General features: G+C 46.2%; 1 pseudogene; it reads right to left on the bottom strand.

Moving 5' to 3' along the window:
- Window positions 1-22,769: 22,769 nt before the first annotated feature.
- Window positions 22,770-23,194, bottom strand: LOC123786859 (midkine pseudogene; annotated as a pseudogene).
- Window positions 23,195-25,757: the final 2,563 nt, after the last annotated feature.

The following is a 25,757-nucleotide window of genomic DNA, read 5'->3' as shown; positions in this document are numbered from 1 at the left end:
ATCTCTCAAAAACACATTATGAAACAAATGTTTTAAAAAACCACATTGACTATACCCAGCACTATCCAATAATCATGGACAGTGAACACACTGGCCTCCAACTTATTTTTTTTTTAAAGATTTTATTTATTTATTTGACAGAGATAGAGACAGCCAGCGAGAGAGGGAACACAAGCAGGGGGAGTGGGAGAGGAAGAAGCAGGCTCATAGCGGAAGAGCCTGACGTGGGGCTCGATCCCATAACGCCGGGATCACGCCCTGAGCCGAAGGCAGATGCTTAACCGCTGTGCCACCCAGGCGCCCCGGCCTCCAACTTAAATCCCTCTCTCCTGGGGACCCTAAAACCCACTGAACATTTACCTGGTTGATAATAGGAACCCAGAGAGAAAAAGAATATTTCTTTCTGTCATCTTTTATAAGGAAGTATTTTAGCCTTTTCTAATTTTAAAGTGAATACCTCATTAAAAATCAACCAATGAGGGGCGCCTGGGTGGCACAGTGGTTGAGCGTCTGCCTTCGGCTCAGGGCGTGATCCCGGCGTTATGGGATCGAGCCCCACATCAAGCTCCTCCGCTATGAGCCTGCTTCTTCCTCTCCCACTCCCCCTGCTTGTGTTCCCTCTCTCGCTGGCTGTCTCTATCTCTGTCGAATAAATGAATAAAATCTTTAAAAAAAAAATCAACCAATGAGATTATCTTTTCAATGTCTGTGATTACACTCAGGTGGGGGCCAGGACCCTCCTGGTTTCAAGAAAGGCAAGTCAAGGACTTTTCTACTTTTCTACGTCCAGCCCCATCAATAGCCCAATGGTTAGGACAAAAGTTTTCTGCTTGAATACTGTTGTCCCCAAATGGGAACTGATGGCACTTACTGTACAATACGAGCACCATTCTGGTCAGGCATTGCACACAGTAGGACTTCAATGTCCTAGAAGAATTACAAAATACCCCCCACACTATCAAATGCACCTTCCACAGGCTCTCCTCACTCTGTCAGGATGACTTTATGAAAAATTTTTCAACAAGCCTGCACAATATCAAACCACTGCCCTCCTACTGGCATCTCTCCTTAAGTGAGGATCTCCTCATCTGAACTGTTTATTCCTAGATGTTTATGAGGACAGAGAGAAGCTGTTTCTCCCTGTGTTCTCTTCCGCAATCAGAAGTTATCTTCACGTTCTCTAACCCTTAGGTGCCCACACTGCGAGGAATGGATCACTAACGTCACCTAGAGTACACCTGGGATCCAGGTGAGTCCCCGGCTTCTCCTGAGTTCATGGCAGGCTGCTGCAGGACTGTGCGTCTCCTCCTCTTCATGTGTCCAAAGGCCACCACAAACTGAAATTGGAAAAACACTAATTTCATGCAGTAGAAAGCAAGGGGCACCTTTCTGGGGAGGACAATCTAAACAAAAGGATTTCAAGATGTAGGTCTTGAACACAAGGCCTCAAATGCTCAAATAGAGCTTTCATCTCTCAATTTGTTATCCGCTAGAGCATATTGACTGTACCAAACATTTTTAAAGAACTACAGACAAATCCAAGACACTGCCCTCCAACTGGCATACATACCTCTCCGTGGATCCCCTCACTTGTTCTACATTTAGCTGGATGCTTCTAAGGACATATTGAGAACAAGATTGTTCCCGTCCTTCATCCATAGGAAGTATCTTCATCTTCTGTAACCTGAAGTTGTATACAATGTTAGGAATGTTCCATGGAAATCATCTACAGGATGCCTGTGATCAGAAGAGATGGATGACAAGCCCTCCTGGGTTCAAGGTAGGCATCTCTAGATCACACACACCTCCAGCCTTATCATCCACTGTCTGTCTTCCCCATGTTTACCTGGATGAACAGGTGGACTGGGAGAAAGTTGGTTCCCCTGTGCTCCTCCTAATGTTAGTAAGGATCTTGATCTTCACAAAGCTGCAGTATTCGCATTACTAAAAATGGAAGACTGGAACCACCTTGAAGATGGGGGAGATTCATGAGATTACCAAGGCCCTCTTGAATTCACAGAAGGCTGCACAAAAGTTCCTGTAGAACTTTACTCTACCCAGAGAGGCACAGACTGCACAGAGGCTAAGTGATCTGCACCTTTCTGGGCAGGGCACTACACAAGAAAAGGCTTCCTGGTGGGCTATCTGCCCAGTCCCACTAAAACTCATGAATGGGGCTTTCATCTCCCCTATTGCATCATGACGACTGTACCCAGAATTTTCTGACCCTACAAAATGATGGCACACAGGCTTCCAACTTTTAAACCTTATTCATTGGGGATTCCCTTTCCTGCTCTCCATTTACCCTGATGGTATGGGGACACAGAGTAAACAACACTGCTCCAGGTTTAAACCTACAAAAAATTTTTCATTTTCTCTACGTTTTACACATCTACACTCTTAGAAATACACCAGTGAGAGGCACCTGGCTGGCTCAGTCGGTTAAGCATCTGCCTTCGGCTCAGGCCATGATCTCAGAGTCCTGGAATGGAGCCCCATAGCGGGCTCCCTGCTCAGCGGAGAGTCGGCTTCTCCCTCTCTCTGACCTTCCTCCCTGCTTGTGCACGTTCTCTCTGTCGGTATCAAATAAAAACATAAACTAAAAAATATACCACTGAAATTATCCTGAACATACCTACAATCACCTGGGAAACTTCCAAGGCCTTAGTGACAGGTCCTCCAAGTGAATAAAACCTTTCTGGGTGTGGGGCACCTGTATGGTTCAGTACGATACACATCTGACTCCTGATTTTGGCTCGGGTCACAATCTCAGGGTCCTGGGATTGAGCAGGGAGTCTGATTCAGGATTATCTCTCTCCTTCTTCCTCTGCCCATTCCTCTCTCGCACTCAGTCACTCTAAAAAATAAATAAATAAAACTAAAAAAACCCTTTCTGGGTGTGATAGTCAGTGCAGAGACCATGGCTCAAGCAAGAAGACCCACCAAGTACCCCCTGGACTCAGGAACGTAGCTCTTTATCTACCATGACACAACATGAACAATGTACCAAGTATTTTCCCATAATCTGAGAAAATGCCCACCCACCATTCCCCAACTTTCAGTTTTCCTCAAGCAATGATTCCCTTGCCTGTAATAGCTTCACCTGGAGTATTATGAGGACACACAGAAAACATGATTTTTTTCTGAGTTTTGTTCTTTTTTGTTTTTTTAAATGATTTTTTTTATTTTATATTTATTTTTATTTTTTTATTTTTTATTATGTTCAGTCAGCCACTGTATAAGTACATCATTAGTTTTTGATGTAGTCTTCAATGATTCATTAGTTACGTTTCACACCCAGTGCTCATCACAACACATGACCCCCTTAATACCCATCACCCTGTTACCCCCTCCCCCACCTTGAGACCCTCAGTTCGTACCTTGGGGTCCACAGTCTCTCATGGTTCATCTCCCCCTCTGATTTCTCCCCCTTCAGATATCCCTCCCTTTTCCTATGGTACTCTGTGGTATTGCTTATGATCCAAAGATACAGATGTAGTGAAAAGGGGTACATGCACCCCAATGTTCATACCAGCAATGTCCACAATAGCCGGACTGTGGAAGGAGCCCAGATGCCCTTCAACAGAATGGATAAAGACTTTCATTCGTTTATTAGGAAGTATATTCAGTTTTTTTTTCCTCATCTATACCTGTTCACAGCATTGTAAGGACTGGGCCACTGAAATCATTCTGATGATGCCAGAAATCCACGTGGCTATCGGGGCTCTTGTATGAGAAAGGCAGGCAGCTCAAGGACACATGCATCACCAGCCCCACCACTATTCTGAAGGCCACAACAAATGTTGTTCTTGGTGAGCATTACCCTACCCAGAGGGGCACCAATGACCCTCGGTCTAAGTGATTGGCACCTTTCTGGGCATGGCTTTTGGTTGGAGGACATGCCCAGACCCTCCTGCCCTTGTCCAACGTAGCTCTTGTCTCTCTGCCACAACATCATGACAATTGTTCCTAATTTCCCCTTTATCCCGAGAACAAATGCTGACCTGTTATTTCCAAATCACAAACTTCTCTCAGTGGGGTTGCTCTCAACAGATCACCCTTGCTCTGAATGATTGTAAGGGACCAGAGAGAACAAGCTTCTTTCTGTGTTATTTTGTCGATCGGACTGTATCTTCATGTTCTCTATGTGTACACATATACATTCCTATGAATAGATAACTAAAATAGATCATCGTAAGGATTCCTGAGATCAGACCCCAGTGGCTCCCAGTGCCCTCAGGAACTCAAGGAGGTCAGTTGACAGCTCCATCTCAGCAACACCTGGTCAGTCCCCACAAATGTTATTCCTGTATCGCGTTACCCTACCCCGATAGATAGGCATTCATTTCAGAGTCTATGCGATCTGCACCTTGCTGAGCAGGGAACTCCATGAAGCATGGCTCAAGGCAGAAGACCCTCCCAGTGCCCCCTGTGCACAGCCACGGAGACTTCGTATCTCTGCCCACCACATCATGAGGAGTGCACTCAAGCTTTCTCTATCATGTGAGACAACACCAAACTATAACTTGCACCACTGCTACATAAGGAACCCTCAAGATGCTCATGCTCGCCTCGATGACTGGGAGGACTCGAAGGGGAAAAGCTTGTTCCAGCTACACCTTCTTCTTATTCTTTGGGAAGTGCTTCATCATCTCTAACCTCTTGGTGTTTGCACAGTTCGCAGGTACCCTTAAAATCATGTTCCTGATACCTCTCTTCTCACCCAGGGGTTGGCCAGGGCCCACCTGAGATCAAGGAGGTCGACTCGAAGACATGCACTTCCACCCGCATCATCACTCTGACGGCCACCATAGCGGTTGTCCTTCATGAGCATTTACTCTATCCTGAGAGGGACCAAAGACACGTAGGCTACATGACCAGCACCTTTCAGAGTACGAGACTGCATAAAGCATGGCTCCAGGGGGAGGACCTGTCCAGTCTCCCTAGCGCTCTCCAATGGGGCTTTCATCTCTCTCCCTACAACATCAAAATGACACTACCTTAAATTATTCCATAACGAATTCAATACCACTGCCAGGCCATCCTATTTACATCCATTCCTCAGGGAGGCTCCCTTTACCTCCTCTATTTTTACCTAGAGAGAATAATTTTTCTATGCCGTCTTCCATTAGGAAGGTTCTTCATCTTCTCTAATCCTTAAGTGTTCACGTCCTTAGGAATGAAACACTGAAATCATCATATGGTTGCCCGGATTGAACACCAGCTGGCCACCAGGAGCCTCATGACTTCAGGGAAGACCTATCAAAGACGAAGGTGCCTCTATCCCCATTACCAATATGAAGATCATCAAAAATGTTATTTCTCATGAACATGTCTTGAACCAGACTTGTGATTATACCATGTAGTTTATTAATGAGCAGCTTTCTTGTTAGGGCACCATATGCACTATACTTCAAGGACAGGCAATCAGCCATTCCCACGCATCCCAATATAGGATGTCTCATAGCTCTAAGCAATGTTCACCGACCGCCCTGTGACTTACGTAACACCCTAGGTGAGAATACTCAACTTCTCAATGTTATATGGACCATTCTACAGACCAAGAGGAAACAGGATATCCTGGAAGTTCCTTCATCTCAACAAATCTCTTGGTGGTCACATTGTTAGGAGGGTAGCACAGAAATCATCAGGAGGATTAGTGAGAACAGACCCAGGGGTACCCAAAGCCCTCCTGGCAGGCAAAGGAAAACGACAAATCCATATCCATCCCATCACCAACTAGAGACCATCACAAATGAGGTTCTCATTGGGCATGACTACATCAACATGAATGGGCTACAAACATGAGGTCTGAGTGCTCACCATGTTTCTCCCTCTGTCCCTGCACAGAGCAAGACTCTAGAGAGGACTAACCCAGTATTCCCCAAATGCAGAAACAAAGCTTTCATCTCTCTAACCACAATCATGATAAGTAACCTGAAGATATTTCCATAAATGTGCAACATGCCAAGCCACTGCCCTGTCTTGAAAGAACCCCTCAATGAGGAATCCGTTCAGGGCCCTGAATTTCCTAGGATGCTGACTAGGCCCAAAGAGAACAATCTGTTCCTGTATTCTCTTCTTCCATTACGTTCTATCTTCATCTCCTCTAACGAGTAGCTAGCTATTCACACTGTTAGGAATGGACCACTGGAATGATCTTACAGAAGCTGAGATCAGAACTAGGTGTTCGTGCCCCCCCCCCCAGAATTCAAGGCAGGCAGCTCACAGACACATGTATCTCCACCCCCCAACACCAGTCCAAAGGCCACCAAAGCAGCGGGTGGTTCTTGTTGACCATTCCTTGACCCAGAGAGGCACTGTTACACAGGGTCTACAGGTCAACACCTTTCTGAGTCTTTAAGACACTGTCCAGAGCCCCTGACACACTCACATGATACTGTTCATATCTGACCCCACAAATCGTGTTGACTGTGACCAATATTTTTCCACAGACAATGCCCACACACTGCACAATGACCTACAAACCATCATCAAAGGTGACCCACATCTGATCTAAATTACCTGGATGAGTATGAAAACACACTGAAACTTACTTCATTGCAGCCTTCTCTTCTTGTGTAACTCTCTGCATCTTCTCTAGGAAGCTGGTGTTCACATAATTAGGAATGAACCTCTGCAAATAAGAACACCAGGTGAGGCCCGGGGTGGAAGCCAGACAGCCCAAGTCTAAAGAACAGAGTGCAAGGAATGATGCGGCTCCACTCTCATGGCGGCTGAAAGTCACCACAAACGCAGATTTATGCAGAGGGCATCAACTACACAGAAGAGAAATGATCAGTACGTTTCAGAACAGAGCACGACATATAAGAGGTTGCCAGTAAGACAACCTTCCCAGTGCACCTAGGCTTCTCAAATGCGGCTTTCAATTTCCTCCCACCCACAGGAAAGACGTTAACATAACCCTGGATAAAGCTGACCTACTGGCCTTTAAGTTTCATCCCTGCTTTAGTAAGCATCCCTTACTTCCTCTAGGCTTACCTGATGCATTAGGAGGACCCAGAGAAAGTAACTTTGTTTCCACATTCTTCTCTTTTATCAGGGGCATTCTTCATCTTCTCTAAACCGTAGGTGTTAATGTCGTCAAGAATGAACACTGACATCTTCTCATGGTTGTCATCAGAGCCAGCTGCCTACAGAGCCATCGTATGTGTTCAAGGAAGATTTCTCAAGGACACACACAATTCTATCCCCTTCACCAATCTGAAAGCCATCAAAAACATTTCTCTGTGTGAATGAGCATTTCTCCCCTCACACCGGTGTGGCAAACACTTATATAATGAGCACCCTCTGACGTGGGACACTACACACGATATGTTGTAAGACATATGAATTAACCACTAGCACTCATTCAGACAGAGAGATTTCATCTCACCCTCTCGATATCAGGAGTACTGTACCAAAGACTTTCTGTTGCCTTAAAACAATGCAGACCCACTGGCTGCAACTAATTCTTACAGTGAGGAAATCTCAACTGCTCATTCTTTATAGAGACCATTATGAGGAAACAAATAATTAAGGTGTTTCTGTATTCCCTTCTTCTCCTAGGGAGCCTCTTCCTATCTCCTAGCTGAGCCCATTGACATTATAAGGAATAGACCACTGAGATTACCGTGAGGATGCCAAGGACACGAGTGCCTACCCAAGCCCTCCTGGATTCAAGACAAGCAGCGCAAAGACAAATGCTCCTCCATCCCCATCTCCGGTGTGAGGCCAAGGCACGTGGTGTTCTTAGTGAGCATTACTCTGCCCAGACGGATGCTAATCATTCTTATGCCACCTGATGAGCACCTGTCTGGACAGGGCAAGGCCCACATCATGGCCAAGACAGATCCTGCCCAGGGCGCTATTCACTCTCACGTGTAGCTATCACCCTACACCAGCCACATCAGGATGACTGTACCCACGATTTCTCCTTGATCCTAGACAATTGTTAACTGACAGCTCTCCAGCTTACATCTTGCTCCAGTAATGAATCCCTTACATTCTCTAGCATTACTTGGATGATTCTGAGGACACAACTTCCTTCTGTGTTCACTCTCTTCTTCAATGACCAAGTATCCTCACCTTGTAGGAAATGTAGATACTTCCATTGTTAGGAAGAGACAGCTGGAATCATTTTGAGGATGCCTAAGGCACAAGTGGCTGCCGAGACCAGCAAGAGTTCAAAGCAGTCAGCTCAACAGCACAGATGCCTCCACCAGCTAGCCGGACTGAGACTATCACAAACATTCGTGTTGAGCATCGTATACTCACAAAGCCATCGATCACACATACGATAAGTGGCTGACACTTTTCTTATGCAGGGGCTCTGGTCATACCTTTGCCTCAAAGTGACCACTTCTCCAATACAACAGTCACTTCCAAATGCAACATTCATGACTCACCACACACCAGATGACTGTACTCAATAGATTTCCATAACCCTAGATAATGCAGACACGATGTCATCCAACAGGCAACCCTCCTACGGGGATCCCCTAAATAACTCTACATTTACCTAAATGATTATGACGACAGAGAGTAAATAACATTATTCGTCCATTCTCTTCTCTTATGCAGACCTGTGTTCATCTTCCTAACCTTTAGGTGTTCATCTCCATAGGAACTAACCACTGAAAGGTCTCGTCGCCACCTGCGGTCAGACACAAGTGGCTGTCAGGACCCTCCTGGGTTCAAGGCACACACCTCAAGGACATGGGAACCTCCATCCCCATCCAGAGACAGAGGCCAGTGGAAAAACGTTTTTATAAAGCATTGCACTACCCAGGCAGGCACCGTTGCTCTTCACGTCTGTAATCAGCACCTTCCTGAGTGGCACAATGCCCACAACGGCCTCTGGCACATCTGGCCGGCCGTGCGCTGAGCTCTCCTGCAGCTCGCTCAGCACGCCACATTCCGACCCCACGAACAGCCCGATAAATTGCAAACTACTACCTTCCGACGTGGATCCTTCCTTCAACACCCGCCCCCTCCCCCCGTTACCTGGAAAATGATGAGGCCCCGGAGAGCACAAGATTCTTCCTGGGATCTCTTCCTCTATGAGGACGCATCGCCGTTCTTTCCATCTGAGAGAAATCACACTGTTAGAACAGACCAATGAAAGCTCTGTGAGGAAAACGGGAGACCTGAAACAGAGGCTGCCCAGCACCACGTGGGGTTCAACACAGGCAGCTCGAGGATCTGACTCCCCCGTCAACAATGTCCAGGACACGGTAGACGGAGTGTGTGTTCAGCTTTACTGCACTCAGAAGGGCGCTGTTGCACTTCGTCTCTGAGACCAGCACCTTTCTGGGTGGAGCACTGCTCACAGCAGGTTCCCATCCACTCGCTGCCGCCCTCATCCCAGTCATCTCCCTCCCTGCGAATCTCAGTGACGCTCCGCAGGACTGTCTCATGGTGCTGATGCGGGGACTTCCTCACTGCAAAACTCACTAACCTGATCAGCAGCTCTTCCAGTTTCCACGGATGGTATTTATGCCCTACTGAGAAACACACTGTTCCTGCCTTCTCTTCTTCTGTTTCCAAGTAACTTCATCTTCTCTAATTGCATCGTGTTCACATTCATAGCAACAGACAACTGCAATCATCTTGAATATACCAGAGACCAGACACAAGTATTTGCCAGGGCCCCCCTGTGTTCAAGGCAACCAGTCAAAGACTTGCATCTCTAATCCCATCGGGGTTCTGACAGACACAGCACACATATTTCTGTTAGAGGGGGAAATCACCCAGACAGGTCCTAGGATCAGGCAGTCTAAGTGATCAACACATGACTGAGGGGGACCCTGCACTCAGTGTGGATCAAGGGAGGGGAGCTGCCCAGTCCCCTCATATTCCCAAATGTAGCTGTCAGCTCTCTCCCCACCTCATCATGAGGAGGATGCTATGTGTTTTCACGTGCCCTTAGACGATGAGGATTTACCACCTTCCACCTTGGAAAACCTCCCTCAGTGACGATCCGTGTCCCCCTGTGCACTCACCCAGGGGATGACGACGATCCACGGAGAACCAGCTCCTCTCTAGATTCTTTTCTCCTACAAAAAGGCACCTGCATCTTCTCTGCCCTAGAGGGGTGCACAACTGTTCACAAGGCATGACCGCACCATTTGGGGGGTGCCTACGATACAGGGGACTGCTCCAACACGCCTGCCTGCGGAGCCGACGGCTCTACAACACTGACGCCTCCACCCCCAGCGGCGGCCAGGTGGTCACCAGAAATGGCGCTCTGGATAAGCATTCCTCCACCCAGACAGACGCCATTCCTCTGCGTCCATGGGACCAGCACTTTCCCGGCAGAGTACAACTCACACCAAGCCGCAGGGAGATCCTGCCTGTCCCCCTGCACCCTCCCCTATAGCTTTCCTCTCCCTCTCCAGCACATCCTGAGGACTGAGCCCAGTATTTCTCACTCCTCGAAAACCATGGTGACCGTCTGTCCTCTAACTTGCATTCTTCCGTCTGCAGGGATCCCACCACGTCTCCACCTTGACCAGCTATGCATGTAAACCCGCAAAAAATAAGGGTGTTTCTGTAGCCTCCTCTTCCTCTACAAGTACCCTTATCTTCGCTCACTTCTAAGTGTTCACGTGGTCAGGAAGAGGACCTGAGAAAGTCTTGAGGATGACTCAGAAGAAACCCTGGAGACTGCCAGGGCTGCCCGACATCAAGGCAGTCTACTCAAGGGCAAGCGAGCCTCCGTGCCAATCACCATGTCCGACGCCACTGCAAACGCCGTTCTTAGTGGGCATTGCTCTGTCCAGGCAGGAACTAATCACTCTTAGTGGATGTCATTAGCACGTGCCTGGATATAGCTCCGCACACAGCATGTTCATGGCCGACAGCACCCCACTTCTCCCTCATACTCTCCCGCGGAGCCTTCAGGTCTCCACACAATGTCCTGCTGACTCTCTGCAAGGTGGCTCCAGAAGGTCAACAAGTCTGACCCCATCCCTCCCACTGCTATACCTCTGGTGCTGGGGATCCCCTCGTTTGCTCCAACTCACTGGGAAGACAATAATGACCCACTGACAATAGGCTGCTTCCCGGATCTCGTCTTTCAACACAAAGTTCCCGTCATCCTCTGTAACAGGAACGGATTCACAATGTCAAGAGTGGAATGCAGAAATCAGCCTCGGGATACCGGACACCAGGAGCAGATGGCTGACAGAGAAGCCTGTCTTCCGGGTGGGCAGCTCTCTCTTAAGGCCTCTCCTGGTCCGCAGGACATCACACGATGGTCTTGGTGAGCCTTGCTCTACCCAGGCTGGTAGTCACTACAAGTGAGTCTATGAGATGACTACCTTTCTAGGTAAGGCACGGCACACAGTCTCGATCCACGAACACAACCAGCCCAATTACCCTTGCCTCTCAAATGGAGTCTTCCTGTCTCTCCCCCACAGCATCAGGACAGCTGTAGTCCAGATTGTCCCACCATCCTATACAATTCCAATGTATACAACTCCTACTTGCAGCTCTCCCTGGGTCGGGATGCTTTCACCTGCTCTACATTTAACTGAGGACTAGGAGGACCCTCAGAACCACCTTCTTCCCGTTTCCTTTTTCTTTGCCGAGCTTTTTAGGTGCTCATGGCTAACACGGCCACACTGAAGTCATCCTAACGCCACTGAACAGCCATGTACGGGGACAGATGATGGGAGCCACGCTTGTGCTGAACATCCCGTTAGAGAAACTCGTCAAATGACAGCCTTGTATACCTAAACGCGTGTAACTTTGTGTGTCAATTACACTCAGATAAAAAAACATCGTTTGAACATCGACTGCGATCAGGCCCAGGCGGCTGCCCGTACTCTCCTGGTTTCCAGTGCAAAACCTCGAAAACAGTCGGGCGGAGAAAAGATGGAGGACTAGGGAACCCCTTTTTCAGCTGGTCCCCTGAGTCGAGCTGGATAGGTACCAGAGCATCATGAACACCCAAGGAATCAGCCTGAGATGCAGGAAGATACATCTGGATCTCTATAAATGAACATCTCCAGCACTGAGTATTGAGGTACGAAGCGGGGAGCATGAAGCCACACACAGATATCGGAAGACAAACAGAAGGGGGAGGGAGCCGCTGCGTTCGGGAGCAGGAAAGTGGTAGCCACCTGCACTGGGGAGCAGGCCGGAATCGCAAACCGACACCCGCGAGAGAGCAGACGGAGACCGTGAGCCGGGGTACGCACTTGTGACCAGACTGAAAACCGGACCTCCAGAGCGCTCACTGGAACCGGACCAAAACTGGGAGCTTGGGAGCACGCGCACCCAAACTGAAAACCGGAGCTCTGGAGCGCACACTTGAACTAGACTGATACTGGGAGCTCGGGAGCGCGCGTGCGACCAGACTGAAAACCAGTGCTCCAGAGCGCGCACACCACACTGGAACAGACAGCTCGTAAGGGCGCGCAGGGGTGGCTGGCGGCTGGTGGTGTCAGAAGCACAAACGACAGAGATGAGCCGGTGCTGGAAGTGAGGGTTGGAACACCGCTGTGGGGCGCACCACCTAGGACACTACAGGGTTTTCAGCAGCACCGACAGAAACAGAGTTAAAGTGGCCAAGAGCTCAGCGGAGAGCGGACTGCGATCTCTCTGTCCTGAGACAGAGGCTGGGATTCGACTATTGCTGCTCTCTCAGAAGAGGCACAGCAAACCGCCAGGGAAAGCCGCCAGAAAACAAAAGCCAGGAAATACCGGCTCACAGCATGCCCATCCCCATCCCCCCTTGCAGGGGACACGGAGACTCTACCCAAACAGGGTTGCCAGAGTATCGGCGCGGCAGGCCCCTCCCCCAGAACACAGAAGGCAGGCTGAAAAATCAAGAAGCCTACATCCCTAAGGTCCCTATAAAACAAGGGCACACGGCCTGGGTCCCGGTCAATAATTTGGGCTCTGGGCAACCCCGCAACCTCTCCTCATCGGAATGACGAGGAGGAGAAATCCCCCCGGCAAAGAAAAGATAATGAGTCTGTGGTCTCTGCCACAGCACTGATGGATACGGATATAACCAAATTGTCAGAAATGGAGTTCAGAGTAACAATGGTCAAGATGATCTGTAGGCTTGAAAAAATTATTAACGAAAATATTAACGAGAATATAGAATCTCTAAGGGAGGAAATGAGAGCGAATCTGGCAGAAATTAAAAATACTATGAATCAATTACAGTCTAAACTAGACGCTCTGATGGCCAGGGTAAATGAGGCAGAAGGCCGAATTAGTGAATTGGAGGATGGGATGGTAGAAGAGAAAGTTAAAACAGAAACTTGGCTCAAAAAAATCCAATCTCGAGAACGTAGGTTTCAGAAGATTACTGACTCAGTGAAACATTCCAATGTCAGAATCATCGGCATCCCCGAGGGGGTGGAGAAAAACAGAGGTCTAGAAGAGATATCTGAACAAATTGTACCTGAAAACTTCCCTAATGTGGCAAAGGAAACAAGCATTTGTGTCCAAGACGCAGAGAGGACCCCTCTCAAGGTCAATCACAGCAAACTTACACCACGTCACGACATAGTGCAATTCGCAAATATTAGATCCAAGGATACAGTATTGAAAGTGGCCAGGGCGAAGAGATTCCTTACGTACAGAGGTAAAAAATTCAGAATAACGTCAGACCTCTCTACACAGACCTTGCAAGATAGGAAGGTTTGGCAGGGTATATTCAAAGCTCTACCTGAGAAGAACTTGCAGCCAAGGATCCTTTATCCAGCAAGGCTTTCATTCAGAATTGAAGGAGAGAGGACGTTCTAGGATAGGCAGAAACTGAAGGAATTCGTAACCACGAAACCAGCCCTACAGGAGATATTAAGGGGGGGGGGGGGGTTCTAAAAAGTAAAAAGGCCCCAAGAGTGATACAGAACAGAAATTTACAATCTATAGAAACAAAGACTTCACAGGCAACATGACATCATTAAAGTCGTATCTCTCAATAATCACTCTCAATGTGAATGGCCTAAATGCTCCCATAAAACGTCACAGGGTTGCAGATTGGATAAAAAGACATGACCCATCCAGGGGCCTCGGTGGCTCAGTCGTTAAGCATCTGCCTTCGGCTCAGGGAGTGATCCCAGCATTTTGGGATTGAGCCTCGCATTAGGCTCCTCCGCTGGGAGCCTGCTTCCTCATCTCCCACTCCCCCTGCTTGTGTTCCTTCTCTCGCTGGCTGTCTGTCTGTCAAATAAATAAAACCTTAAAAAAAAAAAAGACATGACCCATCTATTTGCTGTCTACGAGAGAATCATTTTAAACTTAAGATATAGCCAGACTGAAAGTGAACGGATGGAAAACCATTTTTCATGCCAATGGACCTCAAAAGAAAGTGGGGGTAGCAATTCTCGTATCAGACAGATTAGATTTTAAACTAAAGACTGTAGTTAGAGATACAGAAGGACACTATATTATTCTTAAAGGATGTATCCAACAAGTGGATATGACAATTATAAATATCTATGCCCCCAACTGGGGAGCAGCTAGATACACAAGCCAACTCTTAACCAGAATAAAGAGACATATAAATAATAATACATTAATAGTAGGGGACCTCAACACTCCACTCTCAGCAATATACAGACCACCTAAGCAGAAAATCAACAAAGAAACAAGAGCTTTGAATGACATACTAGACCAGATGGATCTCATAGATATATACAGAACACGACACCCCAGAACAACAGAATACTCATTCTTTTCGAATGCACATGGAACTTTCTCCAGAATAGACCATGTTCTGGGTCACAAAACAGGTCTCAACCTACACCAATAGACTGAAATTGTTCCCTGCATTTTCTCAGACCACAATGCTTTGAAATTGGAACTCAATCACAAGGGAAAATTTGGAAGAAACTCAAACACATGGAAACTAAGAACCATCCAGCTTAAGAATGATTGGGTAAACCAGGAAATTAAAAATCAATTTAAACAATTTATGGAGACCAACGAGAATGAAAACACAACAGTCCAAAACCTATGGGACACTGCAAAGGTGGTCCTAAGGGGAAAATACATATCTATCCAAGACTCACTCGAAAGAACAGAAAAATCTAAAATGCAGTTTTTATATTCTCACCTCAAAAAGCTGGAGGTGGAACAGAAGAACAGGCCTAACCCACGCACGAGAAAGCAGTTGATCAAGATTAGAGCAGAGATCAATGAATTAGAAACCAGGAGCACAGTAGAGCAGATCGACAGAACTAGAAGCTGGTTCTTTGAAAGAATAAATAACATCGATAAGCCACTGGCCAGACTTATTCAAAAGAATAGAGAAAGGACCCAAATTAATAAAATTATGAACGAAAGGGGAGAGATCACGACTAACCCCAAGGAAATAGGAAGGATCATTAGAAACTTTTATCAACAGCTTTATGCCAATAAATTAAACAACCTGGAAGAAATGGATGCCTTCCTGGAAACCTATAAACTACCAAGACTGAAACAGGAAGAAATTGATTATTTAAAAGACCAATTAATTATGAAGAGATTGCAGCAGTGATCAAAAACCTCCCCAAAAACAAGAGGCCAGAGCTTGACAGATTCCCTGAATTCTACCAAACATTCAAAGAAGAAATAATACCTGTTCTCCTGAAGTTCATTAAAAAAATAGAAACAGAAGGAAAGCTACCAAACTCATTCTGTGAGGCCAATATTACCTTGATCCCCAAACCAGGCAAAGACCCCATCAAAAAGGAGAACTACAGACCGATATCCCTGATGAATATGAACACCAAAATTCTCAACAAGATCCTAGCCAATAGGATCCAACAATACATTAAAAGGATTATCCATCATGACCAAATGGGATTCATCCCTGGGATGCAAGGGTGGTTCAACATTCACAAATCAATTAGTGTGATAGATCATATCAACAAGAAAAGAGTCAAGAACCATATGATCCTCTCAATTGATGCAGAAAAAGCATTTGACAAAATACAGCATCTTTTCCTGATTAAAACCCTTCAGAGTGTAGGGATAGAGGGTACATTCCTCAATCTCATAAAAACCATCTATAAAAAGCCTACAGTGAATATCATTCTCAATGGGGAAAAGCTGGAAGCCTTTCCCTTAAGATCAGGAACATGACAAGGATGGCAACTCTCGCCATTATTATTCAACATAGTACTAGAAGTCCTTGCAACAGCAAACAGACAACAAAAAGGGATAAAAGGCATCCAAATGGGCAAAGAAGTCAAACTCTCTTCGCAGATGACATGATACTCTATACAGAAAACCCAAATGACTCCACCCCCAAACTACCAGAACTTATAGAGCAATTCGGTAATGTGGCAGGATACAAAATCAATGCTCAGAAATCAGATGCATTTCTATACATGAACAGTGAGACTGAAGAAAAAGAAATTAGGAAATCCATTCCATTTACAATAGCACCAAAAATCATACGTTATCTCGGAATTAACTTAACCAGACACGTAAAGGATCTATATTCTAGAAACTACAAATCACTCTTGGAAGACACTGAAGAAGACACAAAAAGATGGAAAAATATTCCATGCTCATGGATCAGAAGAATTAACATAGTTAAAATGTCTATGTTACCCAGAGCAATCTACACTTTCAATGCCATCCCGATCAAAATAACGACATTTTTCAAAGAACTGGAACAAACAGCCCTTAAATTTGTGTGGAACCAGAAAAGGTCCCGAATCGCCAAGGAACCGTTGAAAAGGAAAAACAAAGCCGGGGGCATCACATTGACAGATTCCAAGCTATACTACAAAGCTGTGATCAGAAACACAGCATGGTACTGGCACAAAAAGAGACACATAGACCAATGGAACAGAATAGAGAACACAGAAATGGACCCTCGGCTCTTTGGGCAAGTAATCTTTGACAAAGCAGGAAAAAAACATCCAGTGGAAAAAAGACAGTCTCTTCAATAAATGGTGCTGGGAAAATTGGACAGCTATATGCAAAAAATGAAACTTGACCACTCTCTCACACCATACACAAAGATGAACTCCAATCGGATGAAAGACCTCGATGTGAGACAGGAATCCATCAATATCATAGAGGAGAACATAAGCGGCAACCTCTTTGACATCGGCCACAGCAACTTTCCTCATGATACATCTCCAAAGGAAAAAGAAACAAAAGAAAAAATAAACTTGTGGGATTTCATCAAGATAAAAAGCTTCTGCACAGCCAAGGAAACAGTCAAAAAAACTAAGAGGTAGCCCACGGAATGGGAAAATACCTTTGCAAATGACACTAACAGATAAAAAACTTGTATCCAAGATCTACAAAGAGCTTCTCAAACTCAATACACGTGAAACAAATAATCAAATCAAAAAAATGGGCAGAAGATATGAACAGACACTTTTCCAATGAAGACATAGAAACGGCTAACTGACACATGAAAAAATGTTCAAAATCATTAGCCATCAGGGAAATTCAAATCAAAACCACCTTGAGATACCACCTTACGCCAGTTAGAATGGCAAAAATGGACAAGGCAGGAAACAACAATTGTTGGAGATGATGTGGAGAAAGGGGATCCCTCTTACACTGTTGGTGGGAATGCAAGTTGGTACAGCCACTTTGGAAAACAGTGTGGAGGTCCCTTAAAAAGTTAAAAATTGAGTTACTGGGTATTTACCCCAAAGATACAGATGTAGTGAAGAGAAGGGCCATATGCACCCCAATGTTCATAGCAGCATTGTCCACAATAGCTAAATTGTGGAAGGAGCCAAGATGCCCTTCAACAGATGCCTGGATTAAGAAGATGTGGTCCATATATATAATGGAATATTACTCAGCCATCAAAAAGAACGATTTCACAACATTTGCAGCAACATGGACGGGACTGGAGGAGATAATGATAAGTGAAATAAATCAAGCAGAGAAAGATAATTATCATATGGTTTCACTCATTTATGGAACATAAGAAATAGGAAGATCGGTAGGAGAAGAAAGGGATAAAGAAAGGGGGGGGTAAACAGAAGGGGGAATGAACCATGAGAGACTGTGGACTCTGGGAAACAAACTGAGGGCTTCAGAGTGGAGGGGGGTGGGGGATTGGGATAGGTCGGTGATGGGTAGTAAGGAGGGCATGTATTGCATGGAGCACTGGGTGTTCTATGCAAGTAATGAATCATGGAACTTTACATCAAAAACTAGGGATGTACTGTATGGTGACTAACATAACAATAAAAAATTATTATTAAAAAAAACGAAAAACCTCAAAGACAGCAGCATCTTCCTCCCCCATCACTGAGGCGAAGGACACTACAGGCAGGATTTTACTGATCGGGAGGCTACGGAGTCAGGTGCTAATAGTACGTATTCTGCTTCATCAGCACCTTTCTGGATAGGGCCCGAAACTCAGCATGGCCGGAAGGAGAGGATCTTGCCAGCACCTGAGAACTCAGAAAGTCCGTTCGTCTTCTCCTCTCTCCCCACCACATCAGGAGGATTGTCACTATGGAACTCCCGGTCCCCTGGCAAAATGCTGTGCGCCCGTCCTCCAAGGAGCACCTTTTCCTCACAGAGCGCCCATCGCCCCTCCCGTTTCCCTGGAGGGATGGGAGGACTGACGAGGGGCACCCTGTTCCCGAGTTCTCTTCTCCTGGGAAGTATCCTTATCTGTGCTACTGGTAAGGGACCACTGACATCCCCTCGAGAATCACAGATCCAGGAGCCTCTCCGGGCACTCCTCCGGGCAAGGCGGCGGCCCAATGACTGCGACTGCTGCAGCTCCAAAGTCCACCCCAACATTCTTGTAGAGCAATGCTCTACCTCGAGAGGCACCGACAACACGCAGGCTCCCAGACCGGCAGGGTTCTGGGCAGGACACTGCCCACAGAACGACTCAAGGTGGACGCCCCGCCCGTTCCCCCTGCACTCTCAAATGCAGCTTTTCTCCTCCTTCTCCGGCACCTCAGGATGAAGGTGCCCGCTACTGTTCATCACTCCCAAATAATGCCCACCTACCGATTTCCAATGTGCCCTGATCCCTCTGTGAAGATCCACTCACGCACTCTCGGGTTCCCTGGTGTTGATGACAACCCAGAATGAACGAGGCTGTGTCTGTAGGAAGGGTCTTCATATTTCCTTATATAAACAATGAGAATTGAGCAGTGACATCATCTTAAGGTTGCCTGAGATCTCACCCAGATGCCTGCCAGGGCCCTCTTGGGTTCACAGCAGGGAACACAAGGACAAATATTTATCTATCCCCCCATCGCTGCTCTGGAGGACACCTCAAATGTTGTTCTAGTGAGCATTACTCTGCCCAGGCAGGAACCAATCACTGTTCATCAATGGAATTAGCACCTTCCTGGGCAGGATACTGCACACACTGTGGTACAATACACACGCTGTCCATGGCCCCGTTCACTCACCTGTGTTCCTCTCATCTCATCTCTACAGCATGATGACCACTGCAACCATGATTTTTCCTTAATCCTTGAAAATGCCAACATAATGTCATCTCATTTGTACCTTTCTTCAGAATAGAATCCCTTACTTTTTCTATATTTACCTGGATGATTACTCAGATCAAACCTGCTTCTGTGTCTCTTCTTTGATTGGAAACTACCATCGTTTTCTCAAATCTGTAGGTATTCACAGTTTTGGGTACTAACCATGGAAATCATTGATAGTATGACCTATGATACAGAAGGCTTCCAGGGCCCTCACAAGTTCAAGGCAGGCAGTTCAATAGCACATGTGTCTGCAACCACATCAGCGGTCGGAAAGATACCAGTCACTTCCTTTTGGAGCTTCCCTACAACCCTGAAAGCTACTGATTAGGTATAACATAAGTAATTCACACCTCTGGGAAGGACTTACACACAGCCTGGCTTCGAGGTGAAGGACCTACCCATTCTTCCTCATACTCTCAAATGGACCTTTCACCCTTCATTCCATGCTATCATGAGGACAGTACCACAGGTTTTTTTATGACCATACACATTACCAACACACTGGCCTCCATCTTTCAGTCCTTTTACAGTGTGAATCCCTTCAGCTGTATGATAATGAGGACAAAGAGAGAACGAAATTTTTCCTCTCTTCTTCTGTAAGAAATTATCTGTTTTCCCTAAGATTTATATATACACCCTATTAGAAATGTACCACTGAAATTGTCATAGAAATCCCTGCAATCAGCCACAGGGTCCTAACTGTATGAAGGCAGTCATCTCAAAGACCCATGCATCTCCAAATCCATCATGGGACAGAAGGTCACCACCAACGTCATAATTTTTGAGTGTTCCTCTACGAAGGCAATCTGGGTGGCTAGGTCACTTCAAAATACATGGCTCAAAAAAGAGATCCTGCAAAGCCCAACTCAACCACAAAAATGTAGCATTCTATCTTCCCAACAGTGTGAAGACTACACCAAATATATTCCCATAACCCAGGAAAATGTCAATCCCTCCCTCAAACTTGCATACCTCCCTCAGTCATGATGGCCTCATTTGGTCTACCTTTACCTGGATGATTAGGAGGACTCAGAGTAAAAGCTGGTTTCTGGTTTCCCTCTTTACATTAGGAAATATATTCATTTTTTCCCTAACCTATAGGTGATCACAACATTGTGTGGAATCAACCACCTAAATCATTTTGGGCATGCCAGAGATACAGTTGGCTACCTGGCCCTACTTTCTTCAAGGCAGGCAGCTCAAGGAGACATGTACCTCCAGCCCCATCATGGTTTTGAAGACCACCAGAAACCTTGTTCTTACTGAACATTACTCAGAGAGGTGCCAATTACCATTACTCTAAGTAATTGGCACCTTTCTAGGCAGGGCACTGCACACAAAATGGCTTCAAAGTGAAGGACATGCCCAGATGCTCACATCCTCACAAATCCAACTTTCATCTCTCTCCCCAATATACACTGTGATGGATGTACGGTTTTTCCAAAACTCTAGACAAGACAAACCCACTGCCATTTGACTCGTACTCCTCCTTCTGTGGGGCTCTCCTCACCTATTCCATGTACTTAAGATTTGCCAACATTACTAAAAGGCCCCAGAAAGAACAAGATGATTCTTCTGTTCTAGTCTTCTATTCAAAAGCATCTTTTCTAACATACTGGTATCCACACTGTCAGGAATGGACCACGGAATCCCTCTTGAGGAAACTGGGTATCTGAACCAGGTGTTTACCAATACTACCCGGGGTCCAAGAAAGCCGGTTTAAGGATATATACCTCCCACACCCCCAGCACCCATCTGAAGGCCACCACCAGCTTGTTCCTATGGAACATTATTCAACCCAGAGAGGGACAGTAAAACTTAGCCTATGTCATCAGCACATTTCTGAGTAGAGCACTGCACACAGCATGACTCAAGGTAGAACATATCTCTTTACTCCCTTTCCCTCTGAAATACAGCATTCAATTCCAACACAGCCAATCGTGATAACCATCCCAAGTTTTCCATTTCCCTATAGAAGGCCAATCCAGTTCCCTCCAAATGACATCCTTCCCAAAGTGAGTTTCCCCTCATCTGTTCTATGTTTCCTTAGAGGGTCTCAAGTTCTGAGAGAGAACAAGATCATTCCTGTGTCCCTTGTTCCATAAAGAAGTATCTTTCTACTCTCTAAACTGTAGGTGTTCACGTTGCCAGCTAGCAATGAACCACTGAAACCAACATATTGGCCATGCTTGAGATCTAAGTGGTTGATCCATCTGTATTCAAGGCATGCAGATACAGGAGAAAAACATGTCCACTAAAATCAGTGGTCCAAATAACACCGTATTTGTTGTTTTTGTTGAGCAATATTACACCACGAACACAACTATCGCAATTGGCAATATGCCAACACCTTACCAGGAAGAGCTCTGCACTAGCATAAAACAAGACTAAGACCTGCTGAGTCCCTTTAAACTGTGCAGTGTAGCTTTCATCGTCCTTCCACGACATCATGGAGACAATACAAAAGATTTTTAGTGCTTCTCGGCAATGGTGTACTGCTACCCTCCTACTTGCAAAACTCACAAAGCTAGGATCTCCTCAACTGATCTAAGTTTCCCAGAGGATTTGGAGGACCCACAGAAAAATACATTGCTCTGTAACTCTTATTCTAAAAGAATGTATCTTCATTTTCTCTAACATTTTGAAGTTCACATTATGACGAATGACTCACTGAAATCATCCTGTAGGTGCCTCAGAACAGACAGGGATGGCTGGCAAGGGGCTTCCTGGGTACAAGGTAGGAAATCAAAGCACATGAACCTCCATCCTATCACTCCTCTGAAATCAGCCATAAACATTTTGCTAAGTAGGAGTCTACCCAGATAGGTGCTAGTAACACGTAGACTAAACTGTGAACACATTTTTTAGGGGGGTGCGACACAAGCGTGGCTCAAGAGAAAGGACCTGTCCAGTTCCCCTCATACTCAGAAACATCAGGAGGACAATAACTAAATATTTCCCCCTAACACTGCAAAATGGAGAATTGCTGCCTTTCAACTTTTATTTCTTTTTAATTCTTTTCTTTTTTGGGGAAAAAAACACCAGTTTATTTTATTTGTTTCTTAGCAATGGCATCTTGGTGTGAAAGAACAAAAGGAGGTACCAGAAATCACATCCCTCTGAGACAGGAGACGCAAACTGCCCACAATCCCTTGTCCTGCCTGTTTGGGACACCTGGGGTGGGGGTGGAGGAGTGAAAGGGAAGAAGTAGGGTATGGTTGATAAATCTGACAAGGGGACAATAGGCACTGGTAGGCTAGGTATTTGCCCTGTGGGAGGAAGAGCACCAGTACAGGCTGCATCCAGACCTGGGGGCTAGTCTTTAACCTTCCCTTTCTTGGCTTTGGCCTTGGTTTTTGGTCACAGGGAGCAGGGCTTGGTCACACAGATGGTCTCCCGGCACTGGGTATTATACCACTCCTTATTCAGGGTGCCTTGGAGGTCTTTGGTGCCAGAGACTGCAACATATGCCCCCCCACCCCCAACTATCAAACTCTGTTGGCTCCAAACTCCTTCTTCCAATTGCAGGGCAGCCTACAATGGATGTGAGGAGCTTGGGCCCCACAGGCACCTTTGTGAAATCCCATGCCACAGTGCTCGCTGCTGGTGGGGGCCCACAGGCCCCCTCTGCACACTGGCTCCCTGGCAGCCCTTCTTCACTTCCACTTCCCCCTTGGCCACCGCGGTGGTGAGCGCCAACAGGAAGGAAGGGTGAGGAGGAAGAAGCCTTGGTGCTGCATCTCCCTTGATTCTGGGCCTAACCTGCCTGCCAACTTCAAAACGGCCCTCACCTGTTCCACCTTTTCCTGGATGATGTTGAGGATCCAGAAAGAAAAAGCTTGTTTCTGTGTTCTCCTCTAAGAAGAAATATTTTCATATTCCTCTCTATGTGCTCACATTTGTGAAAAATCACACCACTAAAATCATGTTGAAGATGTATAGGATACAGGTGGCAGCCTGGGGTCTTTGGAGTTAAAGCCATGAAGGTCAAGGACAAATGAACCTCTATCTTTGTTCACTGATCTGAAGGCCATGGAAAATGTTGTTCTTACTGAGCGTTACTCTACACCGATAGGGACCCATCACACTTAGTCTATATGAACAGCTCCGGTCTGAGTAGAGCACAGCACACCATACAGCTCAATGTAGTCGATCCACCCAGTCTCCCTGGCATTGTCAAGTGTACCTTTCATTCTCCCAACCAATCCATGAGGTTTATACTCAGCATTCATCTCTAAGCCTCAGTAAGGCCTAACTACTGCCCTCCAAATTGCAGCCTTCCATCAGAGAGGACTCCTTCAACTGCCCTGTGTGTCCATGGATAATGAGGAAGACCGACAGAGAAAGAGCTTGTTGTAGTATTCACTTCAACTAGGAAAACGTATTTTCGTCTTCTCTAAACTGTACTTTCTTGGTTGTGAGGAATGGACCACTGACACCACCTTCAGTATGCCTGAGATCAAACCAAGGGTCCACCAGGATACTCCTCACTCAAGGCATGCAGATTAGGACACATGCCTTCCCATCCCTAATAACTGGACTGTTCAGCCAACAGTGTTTGGTGAGGATGATCCCATACAGACACAGGTACCGCATAGATGAAGTCTGAGTGATCGACATTTTCTGAGAAAGGCCTCTTCACATGGCAAGGTTACATGGACTAGGACTTATCAGGTCCCCTGTATACTCGCAAATGTAGCTTTCATCTCTCTCACCCTATGACAGGGTACCATACAGGAGATTTTTCTATTTCCCCAGAAAATGCTGATAAACTGCCCCGCATCACTGCATCAGTGACTAGCCCTATAACACTCTTCTGTTCACCTGGATGTTTCTGAGCACCACGAAGGAAGTTGTGGCTGTGTTCTCCTCCCGTATTATGGAATAGCGTTACTTTCTCAAACCTTTAAGTATTCACGTTGTTAGCAATAAACCAATGAATCATCCTGTTGGCTGCCAGGGCCTTCCTTATTAAAAGGGAACAACTCAAAGACACATGAATCTCCACCCCATCACTGCTCTGAAGGCCAAGATGACATGGTTCTTGTTGAGTGTTACTTTGTCAAGATGGGGACGAAACACCTAGTATAAGCCACTGGCAGCTTGCTGGATGACGCACAGGGCACAGGCACACATGTAGGACATTCTCAGGACCCTAGCACTGCCAAATACGTATCTCATCTCTGCCACCACATCACACTGACCACACCACACAATTTTCCCTGAGCCTCATCTACACCCACACACTGCTCTGCCATGTGCAAACCTCCCTCACTGGCGACCCCCATGACCTGGATGATGATGAAGCCCCAGAGAGAACAAGCTTATTCAGGTATTCTTCTATTAGGTCATGTCTTCATCTCCTAAAATGGATGTATGCATTGTGACAACCGGACTAAGGAAATCACTTTGAGAGCTAGTGAGGTGCAGTTGGCCGCAAGAGGTCAATGCAGGTAGCTTGAAGACCCTTCTATTTCCACTGCTAACACGGATCGAAGGCCACCACAAACCTTGCTCTTGCTGAGCACTGCTCTAACCAGAAAGCCTCAAATTACATGCATCTAATTGATTGAGATCTTTCGGGGCAGAGCACTGCACACATCATACAATTATTGTGTAGGACCTGGCCTGTCCTTCTCGGACTCTCAAAGGTAACATTTAATCTCTCTCCTCAACATCAGGAGCATCCCAAGTATCTTTCGTACATAATGCCACAGCACTGCCCTGCCACATGAACCCCAGCCATCTTGGAGATGGCCTCACTGCTTTCCCTTTACCTAGGTGATCATGAGGGCAAAGCAAGAACAAGATTTGTACTATGTTCTCTTCTATGAAAGTGTTAACTCCATCCTCTCTGATACATGTAGGTGTTCACATTGTCAGCAATGGACCATGGAAACTACCCTGAAGATGCCGGACATCAAGGCGGTTGCCTGGCCCCGCCAGGGTTCAGGCAGGCGGCTTGAGCACATAAGCATCTGTATCCCCATCATGGCACCAAAGGTTACCATGAAAGTTTTTCTTCATGTTGTTACTCCGACCAGACAGGGACTAAACTACACATAGTCTAAATGGTCAGCACACGTGAAGTCTGGGCCCAACACATTGCATGGCGTCAACCTGGATCTGCCCGGTCATTTTCAACTCTCAAATGTAGCTTACATCTCAATACCCCAGTATCATGATGACTGAACCAGTCATTTTTTCTATAACCCTAATAAAATTCAACTGACTGCCATGCAAATTCCAACCACCCCTTTGGAGATCCCCTCACATACTCTACATTTTCCTGGATGATGATGA

This window comes from Ursus americanus, chromosome X (genome assembly GCF_024610735.1).
Source record: "Ursus americanus isolate L20-20 chromosome X, mUrsAme1.1.p, whole genome shotgun sequence".
NCBI lineage: Eukaryota > Metazoa > Chordata > Mammalia > Carnivora > Ursidae > Ursus > Ursus americanus.
This window is presented reverse-complemented; position numbering and strand designations above follow the sequence as displayed.